The following is a 19,604-nucleotide window of genomic DNA, read 5'->3' on the forward strand; positions in this document are numbered from 1 at the left end:
TGCTTCAGTACATCTAGTGTAGGGCTGAGAGTCCACCCTTTACAAATCGCAGTATGTAATTCTAATGTACAGTCTGGCTCAGATCACTCTTCTATACCTTTGCTATTCAAAGTGCCGTGGGTGGGCTGGAATCGCCTGAGAGCTTATTAGAAATGCAGACTCTCGGGCACCACCCTAGGCGGACTGAAACAGAGTCTGCATTTTAAAAAGATCCCTGGGTGACTCATAGGTACATTAGCATTTGGGAAACACTGGTCTCTTCCATTGGACGAGTACCATCTACCTCATACTACCAAGGAACATTTGTCAATGACATTTATACATTCTCAGTTTGTAACTGACAAAGCACATTTCAAATAGTAAAAGGAAAAGCAATAAAAAAGCATTTAGTCCTCATGACAACCCTTTGAGGTAGGCTTTGCATAACAAGCACTCTGTCTGACCAGTGCCATCTATCCACGATGAGTTCTCCAATCAGGTTCCTGTAAAGACGTCCTGTCTGGCCTTAGCGAGTTAGTGACTATGACTAAATTCACATGATTAACCAACATGTACCTTCCCGAAGGGCCACCATGTTGTCTTCCACGTTCTTTTCAGCCCAGAGATCCCAGGGTTCTTTGGCTCAACTTCAGGGTGACTTAAAGTCGGTCTGTTACCATATTTTTGAGGACTTGCCAGCAGGGGTGTCACCAAGGCCTGCCTGTAATACACCTAATCTCAGGTTATCAGAATTCCTATCTACCTCGTGTGGCTTCTTTGATCAACTCAAAGTGGCTTTAGAGGTTCCCTGATAATTTGAAATAGTGTCAGATGAGATAATAATAAATCCTGGCCTTATGTGTACAACTTTAAAATAATGCAATCCTCCCTTATTAAAAAAACTAATCAGCCCTGCTGGCGTGGCTCAGTGGTTGAGCGTCGATCTATGAACCAGGAGGTCAGGGTTCAATTCCCAGTCAAGGCACGTGCCTGGGTTGCAGACTCGATCATGGATGTTTCTATCGCTTTCTCCCTCTCCCTTTCTCTCTAAAATCAATAAAAATATATTTTTAAAAAATTAATCAGGACACAATTTCAACTGGCTATCCAAGTAAATTATGAATGCTGATTATATTCCTGCCACACGGTGGCGCCACGTTAGCCAGTAAACAGAAATCCCTGCCGGGTTTGTCAGTATTGTCTGAACTAGGCTGTGGTTCACACACCAGAATTTCTTTGAAAATTGTGCTGACTTTTATTTAGTTTTTGTGTTTTAAAATCTCTTTGAATATCTCATAATAATGTTACCCAAACATTCCATTAGCGGTGGGCTACTGAGAGTGCTGAAAAGCACTGCTGAAAATCAATTACAACAAAAGGGAGGTTAGATGTGATTAAAACCCCATGTTAGGGTCTTAGTTTAACAGCGGAGAGCACACCATAAAGTATCCTATACAATAAAAGGGTAATATGCAAATTGTCCCCTGGACCAGGATTTCACCTGGAGTTCGACCAGGGGCAGGGCCGGCCGGCCAACCAACCTTCCACGTCCCCTCCCCACCCCGGCCCGCCTGGCCCCAATCAGGGCAGGCCAGCCGGACCCCACTCGTGCACAAATTTGTGCACCGGGCCTCTAGTGAGATAATAGTGAGGATATAGAAAGAAAAAGTATCCTAGAGACTGTAGAGTGATGTTTTCCTAGAATGCATTCCCTAAGAAATATTCCTAAGGGAAAATGAGCACTGAACGATGGGTGCTTGGATTGCTGTCCTGAGTGCAAAGCCTTTGTTTATCTTGCGTAATCAGCCACATGCTGGGAGATTCTAAAGACCACACGAAGGCTCCGTGGTTGTTTTGTTTAGCAGTTAGGCCCATGGACTATGGGACTATGGATGGAGACAATCTGGATTCAAATCCCCCTGCTCCCACCACTTCCCACTAGTGTAATCCTGGGTGAGTCATCAACTCTCTGTGCCTTATTTCTTCGTCTGTAGCACAGCACCCAGCTCACGGGGCAGCTGTGTGAGAGCTACATGGAGACAACCCCGTAGAGGACCGAGTAAGTGCTCACTAAACGTCAGCCTCCTCCTCCTCAGCATCCCGCTCAGGACTGTGTCGAACCCCCGGAGAGGAGTTCCCATCACAGACAGAATTCTTCTCCCTTCACCTCTCTTCATATCTGACACCTAACTGACTGTGCTCATCCTGGAAAATCTGTTATTCTGTTCTTTGTCAATCTCATTTTGAAATCTGTGGGAAAACTTTTGGGTTTTCTTGAAATCACAGGAAAGGCTGCAATAGCCCTTTGGATCAAGGCTGGCAAGATGTTGGCCGAGTCTTCTAGGACCCGTCCCTCCCCTTTGCCATGTCCACCCACCTTCTCTGAACTTGTCTGACCACCTCCTCCCGTTGCTGAAGCCAGCACCAGGACCTGCTGCCCAAGACACAGCACCCTGTGAGCCCGCCCCGCGTTCTCCCCTCCCACTCCCCCTAATCTTAGAAAGCAGGGCTCCATTAGACACTTCCTTACGCCTCTGGAGGGCCCCTTGCTCTCTTTGGGGCACGGGATATTTTAGGGCTGAGTGAAAGGATAAGGGCTAGAAGAGGGCTATGGGGACACTTCTCCTCCCTCTCCTTGGAGTGGGCTAAGCAAAAGGATGATATTCTAGGGCCGAATAGAAGGGTGATAAGGCCGGTATGCTGAGCCGGGGGCTGGGGGGGGGGGGGGGGTGCAGTGTTGAGGGCTGGGGGTGAGGTTGGTTCTGACTGGGAGACTGGTACCACTAAAGCAGCCGGCAAGCCCCGAAGAGGACGAGCAGGAGGGAGACTCCATAGCACGTCATCTCTGCCGGGTTTGGGACCTTTCACCTGCTCCCCACCAACCTCCTGTCCTGGAAAGTTTTAGTTACCAAACTGCATTTTTAAAACAATCCATTAATTCACTTCTCCATTAAATACACACACACAGGGTTGGGTGTATAAACAAAGGAGGGGCTCAGGGAGGTCAGTTGGGGTAAAAGGCAGGACAGGCAGTGCACGCCTCGGCCGTGGATGCCGAGGGGCTGGCTTCGAATGCACTGGAGGGGCCCTGGAGACCTGGCAGCTGTCCTTAACCCCGTCACTAATCCGCTGTGTGACCTGGGCAAGTCACTTCGTTCAGCCTCCGTTTGGAAGGTGAGGAGGTCTGACAGCATGAACTCTGCGCTCCCTGGTGGGGGTTCCCTCCTCCTGCTGATACTCCAGCCCCTCTGCCATGTTCCAGTCCCTGAGAGACACCCAGGCCTTGTCTCTTCTGTAATTCTGCAAGCACTCAGCACAAAGCAGACACCTGGGACAGTGTGCGTTCAATGCGTAACTGACAGAAAGAGCTGCCACGTCTGGAGCCATCTACCACGTGCCGAGGGCTGTGCCTGGGCCTTTGTGGACATTTTGTATAATTCTGACCACACCTTAAGGCAGGGATTGTGTTAAAACTCCTGATGCAGGAAATGGAGTTGATCACGCCTCTTGGTTAATAGCCCATTATTGTCATTGGTCCATGCAAGACTTGTTTTCTGCCTTTATCTTCCCCCTCATCATAATCTTCACTCCTCTTCATCTGCTCTCATAGGCATCCATCCTAACGCATTTGATACAGGTCTGAAGCATGCATGTGCCCCTGTGGGTTATGTTCTCCTGTTCTGTGTGTGCTTGTGCTTTCGATGTATGTCCATGGTGTTGTGATACAAAAATCTCTGCTGTTTTTACCTAATGTTGCTTTGGAGAAGCATCCGTGTTGCAGCATGTACCTCTGGCCCATTGCCTCTGCCTGCCGTCAGAATTCCATGCTACATCCCCCACCATCGATTCCTCTGGCGGCAAAAACCTTCAGTACCTCTGCGTCTGCTACCACAGCCACCACCGTGATGAATGGCCTCCTACATGTCCCCTTGCACCCCGGGAAGAGAACTTCTCTGAGGTGTAATCCCGGAGGAGGACTGTTGGGTCACAGGGCACATGCAGAGCAGAGAGTATAGTTCCACGTTTAGAGCTGAAAAGGTAACGCTTAGGTTACACACATAGAAACGGAGGGTCTAGAATTTATTTCCAGAATTTTTGCCTCCAGACCCTGGACTAGTTCCAAGGTGACTCTATAAATAACTCCATCTGGTCCAATCAGCTCAACGAGCAGTTTTCTGTTATGCGATCTCAGTAATGAACTCAGATAAACCGACTGGGCTGTCTAGACATGTTGGCATTTGCTGTTTTAAGGGCGTACTGGCCCTTACTGGGTACATCACCCCGAGACTGTGGCTTGAGGAATTCTGGCTGCTTTGAATTACTGACAACCCCTCACATGTTACAGCAAAAAGCACATCCCACATGTACCGTCTTACTTCTCATCACAGCCCTGCGAGGTAGGAACACTCAGCATTTCCATTTGACGGAGAAGGAAGCTGGGGCCTAACCTCCTTCAGCTGGAAAGTGGCAGGGCCGAGACCCACGCCCAGCCTGAGCCCAGGACTCATGCAGCCTGCGCCACCCTGGACTGGTAGCCGAGGAAAGCAAGCCTGGCCCCCACAGCGGGGCACTGGGGCGAGGCCACAAAAGCTCAGAACTCTGAGGCAGTTGTTTGAAAATCCTGGCTGCAGAAGTTTGACATTTGGCAGGGCCAGCTGCAGCCAGGAGACCCCCACGCTGGCACGCAGAAGGGGCCGGCCCCAGGCACCAGGCAGAGCTTCCGCTGGGTGACTGCAGAGCTGCCGAGCTCCACCTGTGGCGGCTGGTGGCGGCCAGGTGCCACGGCCTGCACCCACGCGGGACCCCCTAGCTCCCCTCCCCGTGCCCCTTCCCCCGGACTGTAAGAAGCACCGGTGGTGGCAGAAGAGACACTAACACCCTCTGCTTGTGAAGCCTCCCTGACAAATACTTGGCTTATTCTATTCTATTCCATTCCGCTGGCAAAGTCATGCGCTTTGAAAAATGCAGACAGACATTTACTCTCCGCTTTGGGCCAGGCAGGGCGTTGGGCACTGAGGTTGTAAGTGGTTAAGTTCGTGAGCGACGAGACGCTGAGCCCGCTGAGCCAATGCGGTGCCATAAAACCTGCTGCACAGGGTGGGTGCAGGGCGGCACGCGCCGGCAGAGTAAACACGCGGCTGCTGAGCGGTAGTGGTGGCACTGTTTGAGGTGACACATAGGAAAGTGGTAAGTAGGAAATGTTAGGGAGCCCTGCAGAGGCAGCAGGGAATGGCCTCTGGAGACCACAGTGGAGACCACAGTAGGCTCCACTGAAGAGAGAGACGAGAGAGACGATAACGAGCCGGGCGGAGATGATACTGAGCTGCGGGCTGAGTTCAGTGGGGAAGAGGCACAGGCAGCAGAGGGAAGAGCGTGTGTGAAATCACCGTGTGCCACCCTCTGCGAAGTACTTCTACAACCTGCTTCCTTTCTCCCCCCTCTCCCCGCCCCGTCCCCAGCAGCCTGTACAGGTCTCTCCGGGCACTGCCCACCCGTGGGAGCACTGATCTGCTCCCAGGCCTGTCTTTCCCCTACACTCGGGGCTCCCGAGGCTTGGAACTAGGTGATCAGCCCTTAGCACGGGTAGTACACAAGGCCAGTCCTCATTAGAGACTTGTCCGGTGAATGGAAGACACAGAGGCGTAAAAGAACACAGACTCCATGAGTAGCGACAAGCTCTGCACAGGGTCCAAGTCTAGAGGCTTTGGAGACTTTTGTTTTTTATTTACTTTTGTTGTTAATCCTCACCTGAGAATATTTTCCCATGGATTTTTAGAGAGAGTGGAAAGGAGGGGGAGAGACAAACAGAGAAACGTCAATGTGAGCTAGACATCAATTGGTTGCCTCCTGCATGTGCCCGGATGGAGCCTGCAACCTAGGTATGTGCCTTGACCAGGATCGAATCTGGGAGCCTTCAGTCTGAGGGCCGACGCTCTATCCACTAAGCCAAACGGCTAGGGCAAGACTCCTGTTTTTTAGACCTCTCATTTGAAAACTTACCAGACAAGTCCTCTACTTTCTGGATAAATGTACTCACAAGAGAGAGAAGAAATCATTCCGAATACAAATCCCTACTTAAAAAGAAAACAGACAGAAAGAAGCTGTAAAACAAATGTTTCACCTTAAAGCATATAACGAGGAAACACAATATTTTATTCTATGCATATAAAACAGTATGCATAGATTTGGTACATAATTTCTTAGTTTTTACTTTAAGAAAAAAAGACAGTGAGGAAAAGGTCTATAAATCTCTCCATCCCTTGTATAACAAGTTGCTACTGAAACCAGCAATCCCTTTCATGTAAAACCATCAACTGACTTTAATATAAATGACACCTAGGAATTGGAATTTACCTGCATGAGTTTTGGGTGATCTTTTGAAAGTGCACAGTTATATCATAGAACACTATGGCTCTAAATTTGAGACACTTTGGAATAGGCAAACCCTGCCTCCATAGTATAGGGAAGCAAGAATCCTGTTTCCAAAGTCATCAAGTATTAAAATACTCTGCAGTCCGATTTGCATTTATCAAAGGTAAAATGATTACTGCTGCAATTCATGGATTATTTTCATCCTTAGTAGTTCCTAAACACAAAGCAAATGTCATATGAACTTTTATCACATGAACAAGATACTATGACAAAATGTGTTATACTGGCAGAATGGGCTAAAGAAAAAGAAATTAAGTATAGAATGTTTACCAACTTCATTCTTTCCAATTTTACAACAGCTTCAGGTATTGAATTCTAGTTAGTTCACTCCATAACTCAGCGATTTAAAAAAAAAAATTAGTTCTGAAATGTTCACATCTGAGTTCTGAGGTTTAGAAAATTGAATGTATGAAGGGGGAGCTGTGCAGATATCCGCTCCAGACTCTCCCAGGGCGCTCAGCACACCCAACACGCCTCAGAGAAGCTCCATTGCTCCTTCTAACAAGGCAGTGACTGGGCCCCCGTCTCCCAGCACACAATAGAACAACCCCGACAGTGTCTGGTTCACTAGATGGACTGAGTGGAGAGGGCATTCCAGGTGGTGGAATAGCATGTGCAAAGGCGCAGGCAGAAAGGAGACAACTTGAACCCACACGCCACCCTCCTGAGTTTGCCATCACGCCCACCACTTGCAAGGCTATGCAGCTGTCTTGGAGTGTCCTAGTTTTTAATGTCTGTCTCACAAAAGGGTAAGAAAAAAAAAAAAGACAATGAAGAGGAGAGTGTGGGGGAGGAAAGGGCGCCAATCCTTTGAGTCCACTGGAAGTCGCTTCACCTGGATGGGTAGGGTGAGGTAGGTTGAGGTGCAACAAGAATTGCGGCCCACCTCTTTGTCCACACCTCCGTGATCAGAAGAAGCAGCCGGTGGTCGGAGCAGATATTTGGAGAACAGGACCCTGTTGCCCACTCTGGCTCCTGCAAGCTGTGTGCAAGCTGCTCCACACACAGCTGCCTGCCATGTGGCTGTGGATGGTGGATGGGCAGCTGCTACTGTGCTAAGAGCTGAAATGGACTAAAATTAACTGGAATTTGCCATCCAATCTTTCTCCTGGAAATTGCAAGCTTAGAACAGACTCCAGAGTTCCAAAATAAAGTTGACCCTTGAACAACACAGGGGTTAGGGGCACCCCTGGTGCAGTCAAACATTCAGTTTTCTAAACCTCAGTGTCTATAGGGGATTGGTTTCAAGACGCCCCCGCCACACCCATGACACCAAAGTCCACAGGTGCTCAAGTCCTTTATGCGAAATGGCATAGAACAATGCATCCAGTTGGCCCTCTGCATGTGCTGATTCCCAGCTGCAGATCAAAAATAGTGTTTGATCTGTGGTTGGTTGAATCCACAAATGCAAAACCTGGGGATACAGAGGGCTGACTGTATACTTACTGAAAAAAATCTGCATGTAAGTGGACCCCCACAGTTCAGACTTGTTGTTCAAAGGTCAGCGGTAGGCACATTAGCTATATCAAGCATGTCAAACTCGCGGCCCGTGGGCCTCATGCTGCCCACAATGAATATTTTTTGTGGCCCAGCCAATATAACGGTATGTAAGAAACATTTTAATAAAAATTTCTTAACCTAATTTTTACAACATCCTGTTACACATAATTATTAATAACGAACTACAGCGTTCGCTAATGACTGATTACTATAATCGTGTTGCATTGATTTCCCTTACGCACCTTACACACAGGCGCACCATTTCTCTCCACTGATACTAGCAGCGAATATTTTAGCAGTCGATTGCCACGTCATTAGTCTTGGACTGACTTGTTTGGTGTGCGCAACAGGAAATATTTTGCTTTCAGAGAACAAGAAAAATGGGTTTATTTGCATTACGCTTATTAATTTGTGCAGTGATTCAGTGTCTGGTAAGTTAATGTTCAATAAAAAATATTAATTTTTATTTAAATGGTCTATTATTTTATGTTAACGTTTACTCATTTATTCCAGCCCTTTGTATTCAGCGTGTCTCTATTGAAATAAACTTACGTTTCTATGGAAATTGAAGTTTTTGTTTCTTTGCAGCCCACCTAAGCTTAAACCTTGCTTATTTGGCCCGTGCTAGCCGTTGAGTTTGACATGCTTGAGCTAGATTCTGCCGTGTACTGTCTAGGTGGGAGACAGATCCCTGGTGCTTCCTACTGCACCATCTTCCCAGCCCCCTCTGGTGTGTAGTCTCTCTTTTTTTTTAAGTTAACTGTTTTTAAAAATATATATTTTTATTGATTTCAGAGAGGAAGAGATAGAAACATCAATGAGACAGAATCATTGATTGGCTGCCCCCTGCATGCCCCCTATTGGGGATCAAGCCCACAAGCTGAGCATGTGCCTTTGACTGGAATTGAACCGGGGACCCTTCAGTTCACAGACTGATGCCCTATCCACTGAGCCAAACTGGCTAGGGCTTGTGTTTAGTCTTAAAGGGTTGTTTGGTTCACTAGATGGACTGAGTGGCAAGGGCCATTCCAGGTGGTGGAATAGCACGTGCAAAGACGCAGACAGAAAGGGGGTGAGTGTGCTGGGGAAATGACCATAATTTCCGCGTGGATGGGCCAAGGGCAAGAGGGAGTATGGGAGGGAACGTAAAGAGAGATGGAGACAAGGAGAACAGGCTTTGGCCTTTGTGGCAAATAAATTTTCACAGCAGAATTCTTGTTGATGCGCAAATTTAAAATTCTATTCAAAACAGAATATGCAGTGATCAATCAAAGGCCCTGCAATTGAAGCGTTAAGTAAATTTCATTTGTACAGTTTGTCTAAACACAGCTATAAAAAGACCTAAACAGAGCTTGAAAAGGATATTTTGAATTACTATTTTTTTTAAAAAAGGGCGGGGGGTGAGGCAGAGTTCAAAGAATTTTTTGCTGTTTTCAGGGACATTGTCTTCTCCATGCTTTGGGGATGGTGCCTGCCACCTTGCACAGACAACAAAAGTGGAGGGTCCTGTGGTCGCAGTATCTCAAGGGCACAACAGCCGCTGGGGAACCTCCTCTGCGGCTTCCTCCTGCAGGCCCACTGTCCTCCTCGTCTCTGCCCCTGCAGCCCTCCTCAGCCCTCCTCCCGGGAGCCACTCAACAGCCACAGCCTGTTTATCCACAATCCAAACAACCAAGAGGATCAAGGAGCCCCATGGAGGGGGCGGCATGAGAGTCGCTTGTATTCAATTTTATAAGCAACAAGTCACAGGAAACAAGCTCCTGTTGGGCATCGAGTTCAGCAATAGCCCCCAGGGTAGATGTGCCCCCCCCCCCCCCGGCAGCACCATTCAACTTCCACCCATTCTGTGTGGCACCCGAGGCTTTTCACAATATTTGTAAAATTATAACACACAATCTGCATCATTAAAAAGCATTAAGGTCACCCTGGCCAGTGTTTCTCCGTGGTTAGAGCCTCAGACTGCACACTGGAGGGTCACAGGTTCTACTCCTAGTCAAGCGCATATCCTGGGTTGCAGATTCAATACCCATCCCCGCCGGGGCACCTGCAGGAGGCAACCAATCCATATGTCTCTTTTACCTCTCTATCTCTCTCTCTACCCCCACCCCCCACCCTGTTCCCTCCCTCCCTTCCACTCTCTAAAAAAATAACCAATGGGAAAAATATCCTTGGGTGAAGATTAAGAAAAATAATTTTTTAAATAAAATAAAAAGCATTAGGTTTGTTCAGTGAGGGGCATGTTTGAGGGGCTTGGTTATTTCGGAATAACCAAGCATTCACTGGGACCTTCCTAAAAGCAAGTCTTTTGGACTTACTCCCCTGAACGTAATCTATGAACTTGGAGCTACAGCACACACTTCATCTTAGTCTAGAGGGCTATTCACTCGCTTGACAGTAATTTATTTAGCATCTACTATGTGCCAGGCACTGCGCTGGTTGTTGTGGTTCAACGTCATAGGCAATGGTCATAACCACGGGGTAGGAGCGAAGTGCACTCAGTTGAGCAGAATGGAGAGACTGCGTTGTGGGAATAAACACAGACCACCCAGATGAAAGCAAACCGGAGCTACGGTTCAGAGCTTGCTACAGCGGGGGAGTCAGCCGTTATCACTTGCACTGGCAGAGACTCAAAGGCAGGCAGGGGAGCAGGAAAGCTTTATGGCAAAAAGGAGAGAGGAGGTTCAGGGCTGCTCTGATTGGAGGTTGTGGCAAAGGGAAGCTGGAAAGAGCTGATTGGCAGAGGCCTCTTGACGGGATGGGTTTGAGGAGCACGCTTGGCTTCCCCCGGGAAGTCCTGAGTTGGAAGTGTGAACAAAGCACGGGAAAGCTGGCTGACACTGACCAGTCCCCACCGTTCTGAGCCGGCCGCCGCAGAGACTGTGGGTCAAAATTCAATGTCATTTATAATCTGGCCACTGTCTACTCATATATGCATTCTCTCAGTACACACATCCCTGCTTTTCATATTCATTTTCAGACTGTCGGCTACTTTTATAAAATAGGACACAAGCTAGAGGCAAACTGGGTTAAGAAGTGAAGAGGTGGATTGAGCACAGTGATGGGCAGGCAGCAAACATTTACTAAGTCCATACTGAGGCTGGGAGACAAGCCTAGGACCTCACACTTCTGTCATAGCTCATCCTCAGTTCCATCCATTCCATTCACTCCACACATGTTTTCATGTGTTAATGTGTTAAAGTTGTCTTCTCTTTCCTCCATTAGTCCCCGCCCCTCCTCCCCAACCCCCCGTGACCACCATCTGTTTTAGCTTGGTCTCCCTCCCTCCAGTTTTGGAATTCTTTTAAATGGGTTGTAATGGGTTGAATGGTGCTCCTCTCCCCCTGAAAAAGCTATGTCAACCCCCTAATTTCTGCAACCTATGAATGTGACCTTATTTGGTAAAAAGGTCCTTGCAGATGTAATTAAGTTAAGGATCTTAAGATTAGGAAATCATTCTTGATTATCCAGGTGGGCCCTAAATCCAATGACAAGTGTCTTTATGAGAGTGAGTCAGTGGGCAACCTCGAAAACACAGAGGAGAAAGCAATGTGACGGTGGAGGCAGAGAATGGAACGACGTGGCCACAGACCAAGGAACGCCAAGGATCACTAGAGTCTTTGAAGCTCAGATTGAGGCATGAAATGGGCTTCCCCGCAGCGCCTCTGACGGGGGCACGGCCCTGCTGACTCCTTGATTTAGGACTTCTGGCCTCCAGAACTTTGAGAGAATAAATTTCTGTTGTTTTAAGTTTGTGATAATTTATTATGGCAGCCACAGGAAGAAAAGACAGACTCCCAAAGAAAGAAATTACTTTTGTTTAGGTCAAATAATTGTGTGATTGTGACTAGTATGTTTATATAAACATTGTAAACATCAGCTATTTTTTTTTTTTTCAAAAGAAAGAAACAAAAACCCAGATTCTCACTAGGAACATTGATAATTTCTTTTTACATTCTCTTCCATTTATTACATTTATGAGTACATATTGTAAAACTAGTATTTGCAATTCTCCATGTCCATTTAACTTGGAGATGTTGTCCCATGTGGCTTCATTGTCTTCACCAATGTTTTCATGATCACATTTCATAGAGCAGAACTGCAAGCATGAACTACTTATTCATCCTCCATTGTTAGTTATCTGGACTATCTCCACACTTTTTGTTACAGACAATGTGACAATGAAAAATAATAACAATAATAACGCCATTGTGGGGTGCCTCTGAAGGCCCACAGTCAGATACTTCACTTTATAGTGTTTTATTTAAGTCTCTCAATCAATAATTTCTCAAAGCAAAAAAGAGTTTGAGGGGGGATATTGGTATTAGAGATAAAGAAAAATGGGGCTCTGAGAGGCAAATCAACATGCCCCCCAAAGCCCATAGAGCTAAGAAGCAGGGGGGCCTGGATTGCAGTTTGATCCGTCCAACTCCAAAACCCACGCTTTGTCGTTAAGCCATGCTGCCTCCCTAAATGTGGTGCAAATAAAACTTTAATTTTCATCATATCTTGAAATTATGTCCCTAGGAGTGAGATGACAGAGTCAGGGGTTAAAGGCCTATCGTGTTCTAAAAACATAGCATCCGACCACCTGGGCTGGTTATTTTCCACTGAGCCATCCAACCGCATCCACTCTCCATCCTCCACCTGCTCTGAGACCCGGGGGCCCAACCCCATGTACCCATCTTCCAACTGCCTTGCCCACTGGCTTCGGGTTGGGCAGGAGGAGAGAGTGGTCGGTACTCCTTGCTCTGCTCAGCTTGTGGTTTGGACCGTGGCTGTGGCCTGTCCCCTCCGACCCATGGGTGCTGGCTTCAGTCCTCTCGTTCCAGTGATGGCTCCTTCCCACTCCTCCCCCTTCAGGCTGCGGACAGCTGGCCTGGCCCCCCGTTGCGGGTTCGAGTGCTTCACCATCCCTGCGGACTCCTTTAACCCTGCCCACTCCTCCCTAAACACCCTCCTTCTCTCCCTTGAGTTCAGCTTCTGAGGACACCATGTCCTCCCTGAGAATGTTTGTACTATTCACAAGTTTTCACGGAGGTGAGGGATTCCGTCCAGGCCTGAGATCTGGGAGTGCAAGTGGGAGTTGCCAGGCAGGAGCGGGATCCCTTCGCATGTAGACCTTCCTGGGCCTTCCTGTCCAGTCCTCCAGCCATGACTTCTGTGGGAGGGTGGCTGGGCTTTCATGGGACCCTGTCCTCTTTCTCCAGGTGGAGGCCTCATCTAGGTAAGGACACCCTGTCCCAGGAATTTGGTGTCCATCCTCGTGATGGAGAGGCCAGGCTCCCCTGGGTCTGGAACCAGTGGCCCACCATGGCATTTTGGGGAAAATAACCTGTTTTGTACAGAAAGAGAAACAGGGATGAGAGAGGCGACAGCCCTAGAGGATGGAGACGCCTCACTTTTTAGTTCTAGACCCTTGTGAAGTCCAAGTGGCCTTGCCCTCAGCTTCTCGGATGGACCTCCATTTCCCTCTCATAATGTTTCCTTTTGCTGGACCTAGCTTAAGCATCTTTCTGTTTAACCAAATTGTCTCTGGTGAAGACCCTTTGGACACAGGGCACAGGGGTTCAACTTGGCCTCCTGGGCAGACCCCCACCCAAGGACCTCAGGACAGGTGAGCAGGTGTGAGGCCTGATCAGCTTCTATTACAGGCGCCCTGCAGTGCTCACCCCTAGGAGGTGCAGGGGTACCTGGGCAGCTCAGTGCTCTCTGGTCTAAGGGGTGGGTGCCTGTGCAGCAACCTGCTCAGGTTCAGGCGTACTTCTGGGCGGTGGGAGGGAGGAAGCTGGTGGTAACAAGGGCCCATCCGCATGTACCAAAGGCCTAAACACTGCACAGACTCTTTTATCTGAAAGTTATAGTCAGTCAGGTATTCACAGATGTTATTCCCGAATTATATATAAAAGCAAAAAAAATTAGAAGTTGGTGAAAATGTCACAAATGGGTCATTGGTCATTTCTTTTTAAAAAATATATATTTTATTGATTTTTTACAGAGAGGAAGGGAGAGGGATAGAGAGTTAAAAACATTGATGAGAGAGAAACATCGATCAGCTGCCTCCTGCACACTCCCTACTGGGGATGTGCCCGCAACCAAGGTACATGCCCTTGACCGGAATTGAACCTGGGAACCTTCACTCCGCAGGCCAACACTCTATCCACTAAGCCAAACCAGTCAGAGCTCATTGATCATTTCTAAGGAGAAAAGTAACTTTTTTGGCAAGGGATTTACATCCACATATATCCTGTATTTGAATTTTACCTAGTATTTGTGAATGTTTCTCACCTGGACTTGAGCTACTCAAGAGCAGGGAACCAGCATATGCCCACACACTAGGTCAGTGGTTCTCAACCTCGGCTGCACATTAGAATCACCTGGGAATCTTTTTAAAATCCTGATTTCTGGGCCTCATCCTCCGGAAATTCTTTTTCTTTGTTATGGGGTGGGGCCACAACATTAGTAACAAAGAAACAGAATTTCCAGAGGATGAGGCCCAGAAATCAGGATTTTAAAAAGATTCCCAGGTGATTCTAAGGTGCAGCCAAGGTTGAGAACCACTGCACTAGGTCCTTATCTTTATGCCAATTAACCAATTACCTTATTTATAGACACTGGGGGTACTGCAGGTTGACGATAATACCTTTATTTCTAAGTTCTTTGAATATTTCTTTTGCTTATGCTACATGTCAGGCATTGTGCTAGGTACCGGGGATACCTGCACCCCACACAAAAACCCTACAAAATCCTACAGAAAATTAGGGCCCACAGGTTTGCCTAATTTTAAAAAGAGAAAGGGAGGCAGGAAGGCGAGACTAGGTTGCAGTACAGTGGAATAAGTGCAGATGAGGGCTCAGGAGGCTTGAGCTTGTTTTGAGCCTTCTAGCTGTGTGACCTTGGGAAAAGCACTTGACCTTCCCCTGCCTCAATTTCCTCATCTGTAAAATAGGGATAATGAAAATATCCAATAAAATTTCTGTGAGGATTAAATTAATTTAGCTGTAAAGTGTCTAATATCTGGCACGTGTTGCATGCCCAATAAATAGCTATATATTGTTATTACTGATATTAACAACCGAAGTGGATCACAAATCAGATAATAGTAACATCTCCCTCATGTTACTTCACCTCCTTCAAGTGAGATGAAGTAAGTGAAAGCGCTTTATAAGCCGGGGGTTCAAGCTTGTGACTCAAAGCCTTTGTGGCCAGCTGTGCAGGGAACCCAGGGAGATGAGGGTAATGAGCTGGAAGGTGGCAGAGAGTCATGGGGACTGAGCAGAGCGAGAAGCCAACACTCAGCTCCAGCGATTGTGGTCACACAGATGTTTTCAATGAAGCCGCAAATCCAGGCTTTTATGTAAGATCTCTAGTTTTTAAATGTTGGCAATCGAGTCAGATTCTTGTAAAACACTTTGAAAGCCAATCAAAATAAGGGTTCAGGTCGCCAATCTGTGACTTATTATAAACTTTTATAATTGTTACTTAATAAACCAAGTTGGGGGGGGGGGGGACTATGAAAACAGCTGATGCAATAACTAAACTGAAAAGCCAAGAAGTAACTAACAGTAATTGGGTGCTATGTGTGACGCACGCTATAGCATTTGATTCTCCCAGCAATCCCAAGAGATAGGCATTAGCATCCCCATTCTACAGATCAGGAAACTGAGGCCCAGAGATGCCCAAGGTCACATGGGTGGATGCCACATCTCTTACTCTAAACCCCAACTTCTTTTCACTCTGATGGTGTGGCCAGATTGCAGCATGGTTTGCTCTGTGCCCACAGGCCCCTGGACTTCACTGCAGAACTAAAATGCCAAGCAATGGGCAAAGGCAGTGGGCCCAGCATTCAGACTCATTGCCCTGTCCTGCTCCTCAGTGTGGAAACCTACATGAAGGCCCTTAGTGTCAGCGTTTGATATGGTCCTTGCTTACAAGAGGGTCTTAGGCATTAGGGTGTTTTTTCAGTAAGGCTTCCAAATCTGGACTAGGCAGCCTAAAGAGAAAGGAGAGAGAGGACATCAGAGGCTCCAAATCAAAAAGGATCTCAGGACCAGTTCCAAAAGCAGTGCACAAAAACGCAGCAATGTCGCCCTAGCCGGCTGGCTCAGTGGATAGAGCGTCGGCCTGCGGACTCAAGGGTCATGGGTTTGATTCTGGTCAAGGGCATATGCCTGGGTTGCGGGCTCGATCCCCAGTGGGGGGTGTGCAGGAGGTAGCCAATCAATGATTCTCTATCATCATTGATGTTTCTATCTCTCTGTCCCTCTCTCTTCCTCTCTGAAATCAATAAAAATATTTAAAAAATGCAGCAATGTCCATATATTAATACACTTTATGTTAATAATCCAAGCCAGAAGTCTACATTGCTGTGGGTTAGACCAGGGGTTCCCATCATCCTCAACCCATGGAGGGTCCCGCTGCCTCCAAACAACTACCTCAAACCCTACCGGCCCAGTAGGTCTCAAAGTATGATTCCCTGTCTGGCAACCTGGGAACTTGTTAGAAATGCAGAGTTTCAGGCTCTGTCCCAGGCCTCCTGGATCAGAAACTCTGGGAGTGGGAGCCAGTAACTGTGTTTTAACAAGCCTTCCAGGTGACTCTGAACCATGCTGAAATTTGAGAACCACTGCTCTAGGGCTAATAAACATTTCTCTTCATTTCTTAAGTACCGTTCCAGTGTCTCTTTGTAAATACCAATAACACCAATATTCATTCTTCTTTTCTCCCTTCTTACACAAACACTATTCTGCACCTCAGTTTTATTGCCTAATATATGCTAGAGACCTTTCCTTATAAGTACAAAGTTCTCTATTTCCTATACATTCCCATCACTTCATTGTGTGGATGCACAATAGGATATTTAACCAACTCCTGCCTAATGATTGCAGGTTATGTCCATTGCAGGTTATGTCCTTTTTTTAAAAAATTATTTTCTATTGATTTCAGAGAGCAAGGGAAAGAGAAGAAGAGAGAGATAGAAACATCAATGAGAGAGAATCATTAATCGGCTGCCTCTTGCACACCCCCTACTGGGGATCGAGCCCGCAACCCGGGCATGTGCCTTTGACTGGAATTGAAACTGGGACCCTTCAGTCCACAGACCGGTGCTCTATCCACTGAGCAAACCAGCTAGGGCTCTTTAGCTATTCTTATTTGTCACTATCACAGTTAATAACCCTGTGCATGTGCCATTGCACATTGATGCGAGTCAGAGGATGAATTCCTACAAGTGGGATGTAGGAGCAAAGGGTAAATGAACTTGGAAATTTCAAAGATGGTGTTTGCTACTCATATAGCTTTTTGCTTTCTGTCTGCACCGAATGAGGACATTTTGTGTCACTACAAACTCACCAACAGAATGTATTGGATTTTTGCCAATCTGTTAGGTAAAAAATAGTAGCCTAACATAGTTTCAATCTATAGTTCCCTTATTTTGAATGAAGTTGACCACCTTTGCATATATGTAAGAGCCTGAATGTAACTGGAACTACCCATTCTCATCTTTGCCCATCTTCCCCCCTCTATTTCTAGATAATACTTTGTGATATGAGTTGCAAATAATTTCCCCCAGTTTGTTCCTTGCCTGTTGACTTTATGGATTTTTGTTTGAGTTTCATTTTAATTCTTAATACTGTTTTCTACCTAAAATTTAGTTCTTGAAAAATCTGAACTTAGTAGCTCCTCCAAAGTTTATTACAGCCTAGCAGAAGCAAATGACTGAATTCTGATGAAGGCAACTGAGATCCCCAAAATGTTAATATTTGTCTGCAGTATTTGCCTGCCAACATTAACGTAGTATCTACTATGTGTCAAGAACAAAGTGGTTTCTTTCTTTTTCTTTGAGCCTGTATATTTTTCCCCTACAACTTTTTATTATGCATATATGTCGCTATACATAATTATGTATTCAATATTTTTCCATTGAGGGGACAGGAATATAAAATACAATAGAGTGTATAACCTTTATATGCCCCAAAGAACAAATGTTTTATGAGAACCAGGCACTGATTCACAAGTGGAATTCCAGGATGCAGCCCATTTGTAGGTTCAACAGTGGTTTGGTACATTTTATGTCTGCAGCTCAATGCTTTGCTCTGTGGAGGCAGAGCCCAGGCCCCCCACTGTGCTCATGAAATACGTCTGAGGACTTACTAGTGGATAAACCATGGAAAAGGTGGCCCAGCTGAGTGTGTCATGCCTTTACGTGTCTGCGTCTGTGCACATGTTGTTCCTCCGGTCTGGAGTCCCTCTGGGTACCCATTTTCCAAAGCTGGGGCCTTAGCCAGCTCCCTGGGCAGGGCCCCAAGCTGGGGGCCTTGTCACTTCTGGCTCACAGCCCCTCTGCGCTGTTGGATGAAAGGTAGACAATTGCCAGCTAGGGCCAGAGCCCGAGAACTGGTCTTAGAGTCCAGAGTTCATCACGATCTGAGCCAGCTCGACCCCTCCGTGTAGGAAGCCCCCTCTGACCACAAAACCCCCTCTGAGCTCAAGATAACCTTTCTCTCTTTGAAGGAGACAGAGGAAGAAAACAGAAAATAAACACACATGTACTTTTTACATATTCAAGGCCATCCCATTGAGGTTGGGGTTACCGTGAATCCCCATTGGTAGCCTGAGGAAACTGAGGCCCAGAAAGCAAAGGGACTTGTTTCTGGTCACATAATTAATGGGGAGCTAGTCTAGAACAACAGCAATAGCAGTAACAGTTAGTGAAAGTTTGCTGCAGGCCAGACACTGCTATGCTGTTCTAAGAGTTGACGTGTTGGAGGTGGTATGGGCAAAGCCAGTGTGGCCACAGAGGAAATGAGAACAAGGCTTGAAAGGAAGAAAGTTATTATGCTCACAGGCCCTAGAGGGCCACAAGGGGGAGGGGGTGGGGGGGTGGGGGGGGGGAGTGGGAGTGTCGGTCAGGAAACAGAGGAGCAAGGGAACAGTCTAGGCCAGAGCCTTCCCTAGGGTTCCTGCAGGAAAGGTGGGGCTGGGCAAGGTCAGCAGGGAACAGTTCTGACGGGCTTTGGGCTCTAGGGGTGGTCTCTAGCTGCCCGGTACCTGACTCTGGGGTGATTAGGGAAGGGAAAGACTGGCTTGGTGTGTGTGAGCTGGATCGGCGGTGGTGAGGGGGTGCAGACTCAAGGGGGGCTGGTTTGCGATGAAAGGTGCACTCCTGGGCAGGTTGTCCTAGCCCTGGGAAGGGCGGTCTCTCCCTGGGACTGTAAAGCTGTTGATGCCAGAGCATCAAGAAAACAAGAAACACAGAGTTCATTTAATTGGTCCTGTGATGAATGGATGCCAAATAGGCAAATACTGAACCTAAGAAAACACAGAACATGTGTTGCTCATTTGTAATGCTATTTAATGCTCATATTGTCCTCGGAACAAGGAACGGTTATTAGCCCCTCTAGTTACTGATGCGGAAGCTGGATTACTGAGCCGTTAGGTGACTTGCCCACTGTCATCCAGCTGGGAGGCAGGGGAGCAGGATGCACACCTGGTTCCTGTCACTTCCGCCTTGATGTCCCACTGTGCCACGTACCAGGGCTCAGAAGGGCGTGGTGGGAAAAGTGACCACACCTCCCTCCCCCTCCCCACCTGCTCTCCTGGCTGCTCCCTGTGGATTGGAAACCTTCCCCTACTGAGGTCATGTTCTCTGGTTTCGCCTTCAAACAGGAAGTTAAGGAGTGCTGGGGCCCGAATCC

This window comes from Myotis nattereri (assembly GCF_964212035.1).
Source record: "Myotis nattereri genome assembly, chromosome: 3".
In the NCBI taxonomy this organism is placed as follows: domain Eukaryota; kingdom Metazoa; phylum Chordata; class Mammalia; order Chiroptera; family Vespertilionidae; genus Myotis; species Myotis nattereri.